Source organism: Rosa rugosa, chromosome 5 (assembly GCF_958449725.1).
Source record: "Rosa rugosa chromosome 5, drRosRugo1.1, whole genome shotgun sequence".
In the NCBI taxonomy this organism is placed as follows: Eukaryota; Viridiplantae; Streptophyta; class Magnoliopsida; order Rosales; family Rosaceae; genus Rosa; species Rosa rugosa.
Window position 1 is genome coordinate 43739537 of NC_084824.1, and position 5634 is coordinate 43745170.

Sequence of the window (5634 nt, forward strand, 5' to 3'; positions counted from 1 at the left end):
CCGGATTCCGGTCACCGGCTGCCGCCCACCGGAATTTGCTGAAAATCTCACCGGAAAGTTTTTTTGCCCCCCAATAGACGTCTATTGCCCCCTAATAGACGTCTATTGGGGGCCAATAGACGACTATCAGCCATGTATTGCCCCCCAATAGACGTTTATCAGCCATGTATTGCCCCCCAATAGACGTCTATTGCCCCCTAATAGACGTTTTGATTACCGAAATGAGAATTAATCTTCCGAAAATTACACAAATAAAACTTTGATTAAAGAAAAAAAATGAGAGATTACATCAATTTAAAGCGTCTATTGCCCCCCAATAGACATGTATTACCCCCCAATAGACTTTTATCAGACGTCTATTGAAGGGCAATACATGTCTATTGTCCACTAATAATTTTTTTTTTTTTCTTTTTTCTTTCCTTCTGGACCTTCTGCCCTCTTTCCTTCACATATCTCTCTGTTTAGCCTTCACCTTTTTTTTTTTTTTTTGTTTGAGAATGAAGCCTTCACTTTCTGGAACCAGTTTCTTATGCCATTTTTGCTACCTCATCTTTCTTCCTCCAATCCCTGAAACTGGTCTTTACAACTCTACCGGTTTTTTTTTTTTTTGATACACATTAGCTCTACCGTTGATCAATCCAATTATAATGAAAAGGCCAGAGCTTTGGAGGCTGAGAAGCTCCGAGAAGACTCCGGCACCTCAGACTCCTCCGTGGTCAATGCAGACGAATCGAAACCAAACCATCAACGACACACAATTTCTGATTCAAAGAATCATAAAAAACATGGCAACGCCGACTCCCGACGCGCCAGTCGGCGAAGACAAAATCGCAGACCTGATGCAGCAGACCTATCGTTTGACTCATGGGCTGAAGACGACGAAGACGAGGAGGGGGTGATCGGCGACGGCAAGGAGCACCAGATCCCTACGACGCAGCCGATCACGGACTACGACATCGTCATCGGACGCTCTGCTTTCCGGGACCATCAACGATCTTCACGAGATCGCGTAGCGGTGGTGACGATCTGCATTTGAGGGTCTTGTCGCCGTCGCTGTCGTTGTAGGCAACTTCTCCGGTGACAACGTCGTCGACAGTGGAGCGACGCTGAGAGAGACAGGAATCGTGCCGGAGAGAGAGAGAGAGGAGAGAGAGGGGTTGCTGGCAGTGTGGATAGAGAGGAGAGAGGACAATGGCATCATGTAGTTTTTTAATTAGGTGAAGGGCAAAGTTGTCATTTCTCTTTAAATTGGGTTAGTGGGAATAAAAATCTATTGTTGGGGTAAGTGAGATAACTTTGGCTCATTTTGGGGCTTTTGGTCAAGGACCCTTAATTATAATAGCCTAATGCATCAATTCTTCTTTTTCTTCTTAATCCAAATGTAGGAAATTCCAAAGTGCACAACTATAACAGATTTTACCCAGTGGCTCGTTGCTGTTTTTGGAGGATTTTTGTTTGATCCAAATTTATTTGTCCGCTTTAGTAAATCATTCCCATCAATTCCCTTGACTAAATTTGTTTTCAGTAAATCTGCCAAGCCTTCTTTCTGGTGTAATATGGAACAACAAAAGATGTTATAAGTAACAGTATCTTTTAATCTAGCTCATATATAAACATAAACAAAGCATGATATTCGTTATCTCTGTTGCACTTGCCCCCCCATATGGCTGCAGAGCATCAACATCACTATTCCTCGTCAAACTAGCAAGTCTATCTGGTTCAATTGGAAAATCATCACCAGGCCCTAACAACCAGAAGTAACAAGTTGATTACAAAACAATATCATTATAGATGAAATCCATCGTAAAGATTAGTCTTGAAAAGGAGAAGCTTCAGGATAGGAAATACTTTTCACTTGATCTGCAACTCCTTTGAAGATAGCCGCAGCCTAATACAAAAACAAAACATTATATAGCAGAGAGCAAGGTAGGTAAGACAAATAGTCAAATTACAAAACGTACTCGTAGGGCTTGGGCATGTGCTCTAAGTTTCCGTGCCACCTGTTGGATATTAGTGAAAACGTAAATATGGAAAACTAAAGTTGGGTAGGGAGATATAATGCATGAATGACCCATGTACATTATGGGAGATATACAGTCCAAAGACATGTACATAGCTCCTAGAGCTAGAGAGATATGGAGGAGACTTTCAAAATACAATACTCCTCTGCATCTTACTCAACTAGACTAGCCTACTAATTATATAGGCTTACACTAGACAATATTAATTCCAATTAGCTGGCCACACCATCTCTAAGACTATGCGCATGAGAAAGATGAATCAATTTCACCCACAAAATAATCAAATTTGAAACAAAATAAGAAGTAAAATTGATTTACATATCAATCATAACTAAATACACCGAAAAAAGTAAACTTACAGAGATGTCTACCGCCCCACGGTTCACGCGCTCAACAGGAACCTCCTTCAGACCGGTCTCCAAATCATTGCTTGGGTTATAAGGCAACCCAGTTGAGTGACTCATCCTTCTGTGAGCTGTTACAAGAGAGATCGTGAAAGCAACAAGTTAGGTTTTTCAGTCTAGATCTGTGCCCTACTCCCATATCCACTCTGAGAATCAGTGATTTTTAGCTTCGAGAACTGATTTAATTTCTTACTTTAAACTAAATTGCTTACTTGGTGTTGTAGTCTTCTCTCCAGATGAGGAACACCGATTTGAATGCAACTGAGACTCTCTTCAGACCGAAAAAGAGAAACCCATAAATCCTTCTTACTACAATGCAACTTTTATAAGCCAGACTTGCCACGGCGGTATAACAAAACAGCTACTGCCAGAAAAAAACTAATGAAAGGCCAGATAATAACAAAGGATGGTATGATCGAAAAAACTTTGTATTGTTAGTTCAAATACTCGATATTTCAATAAACAAGAAATTTTCTTCACTTTACTGCTTAGTTAATTAGCTAGCTCTCATGCAAATGCAGAATTTCACGTCAAGTTTTGCTCGATCGGATGATCGAACACTATATGGAAGTAATTATATATTTTATGTTTTGATAAATCAGACGATCGTTAATTTATATATTTCGATGATGATTGTGGAAGAAATGAATCGAACCGGATAGATTAATCGAGTAAATTAATGCGGGCTATCAGGGAACAGCTAGAGCTTGATCATCATCATCTCCAGCATGAATGAAGTAAAATAAAAAAAAATAAAAAAAATAATAATGAAAAGCCATGATGGAAGGCTTGAAACCAATATAAGAAACCATGGAATGACTAGACAAGGAAAGAGAACTAATATATTCGGAATGAATGAATGCTGCAAAAAGATGAGTGCATGATTCGGTGCGTACCTGGAACTTGTACCAGCTGGTGTTCCTCTTTGCTCTCTCCGGCTGTATATCTTCAGATGATGTATGGCGATCAATATATATATATCACCGACAAGAATGAGATCGATCTTATGTTTACTTACATATATAAGAGATCGAATTTGAATTCTATCAAACTGCTTGTTGTTTCAACTTTCAGATAATATATTACTCCGGCCAGGTGCTGCTCGATCTCTAGAATGAAAGACAGTCGTCTGAAATAAGAATGGAAGCGACTTATGGATGCTTTCGTGATGTGAAAAGCTTAGCTAGTCTTTTAATGATATAGACGAAACACGTCTATATATGCTTGATATTTGTCGACCTGTATCTCATACTTATGGTTTAAATGATATATTTCAACCAGTAACTGCAAACAGAAAAAGATATATTCTGAAAACGAATAACTTTCTCTGAGCTATAACAAAAACGTAACACCGCATTTTTCATAATGCCTTATGTGGCAATAAAGAAACTATTATCTAATGGATCTTCAAAAGAGTCATACCATTAAAACATCCTTTAAGTACTAACCAAACCTCCATGAATGCTTATCAGAAAGCTTGATGCATGTGGATGCTAACGAAACTATTATCTAATGGATCTTCAAAAGAGTCATAAGAATTAGTAGCAGTTCCGTCATTCTCCACCCTTTTTTGTTTGGCAAGCTTCTCATCTTTTATATTTCTGGTCTTATAGTCAATTAATCTTAGTAACTTCTACGCAGAAGAAAGAGATATTTTAATGCAATGTATATCCCTTGTGATATTTTTTTTTTTTGAAATAGAAGTTGAATTCATTAGATCAACAGCAAATAGGCTGAAGTCTACCAAAACTTACATAAGAAATCCGGCAAGAAAATCCGGAGTAACCTACCTAAGCTAAAGCAAACCTTTAAAGATCACTGGGTCGCTCACATTTAAGCGAGCCTATACAAGAATGAAAAAACCTCGCCTCCTACGGAAAGAAATCATTCAACTAGCCCTCACTTGCCAGGCACGCAATTGTGGTACAAGCAAGAGACTAGAAACATCATAGAAGACTCATAGAAGTTAATCCAACCTCACACAGGGTCAAACCCTAAAACATTAGGGCCCCAATAGCCGTGACCCGAGCCCAAGCTCGTAGGCCCAAGCCCAAGTCCGGTCTTGTCCAGCAGAAACAGAAACAAAAACAGAATCAAACATGCCCATCAGTCCAAATACAGGCCCCTTCCCCATCAGCCCTAGATTGAGCCCAGGCCTAGAGACCCAGGCCCAAGCCCAAGCCAACAGAAGAAGAGCCTCGTGTTGCTCCTCTGCGTCCGCCGCCATCCTATCCTTCGGCGGCCAGCCCTTCGACCACAGCTCTGGTGGCCGACCGATCCAGCAGTGCCACAACATCAGGACCTGTTGCCTTTCTGCTACGCGGTTAACAATCCTCAAGAAAGAAAACCCGAGCCTGCATGGAGGGCCTGCCGGAAGATCGACCAGACCTCGCTACCTCACAACTACAAATCGGGAGAACCCAACCTCAAACCACTGCAATCAGTCGATCGATCAAGCACCAGAAAGAAGCAAACTTCGCCTCCCCGAATCTGCTTCCTCGATACCAACCAAACCAGCCAACGTCGCCGTTGAGCAAACCAGTTTCGACCTAAACCCAGGAAGGAGAAAATAAATCAACCCCGACACCTGCTCTTCAGCCCAAGCGACGACCACGCTCCTCTGCCTCCCACGCAGACCACGTACGCCGCCGACGAGAAGCCTCCGCTGCTAGAGCCAACGGGAGGCGCCGCTGCTCTCTCTGCTAAAAAACCCTAGGGTTTTTTCTATAGGAACTCACTATATCCCTTGTGATTGGTGTGAAATTTTAATTAAAACTCGCAAGCGCACGAATCGTCGTTAGTATAGTGTGCAAGTACGAGGTCGTTCCAACTGAGGATTGATAATCAATTTAAACCCTAACTCAATTAATCCAAACACAAAATCACATAAACAATCAAGCAAAAGAAGATATTGATTTTTGGGTTTTCAACTAAACAAATAATGTTAAAACCTAGGGTTTCAAAATCAACCACTAACAATTATATTTATGTTTCAATGCAATTAACAGATTCTTTTGTTTCTCTAAATGATAATTCCCGTATCTAAGTCATTCTCAGGTACTCTAGACCATAGTTTTCCTTAAGTGTATGATGCTCTCCTTCTCGGGTAAAGATCTTATATCCTAACTATGCAGTTTATCCTTCTCAGGTATAAATTTAACATGCAAGACTCATTACGCTTTAGAAAACAAGGGAATCAAGCAAACCAT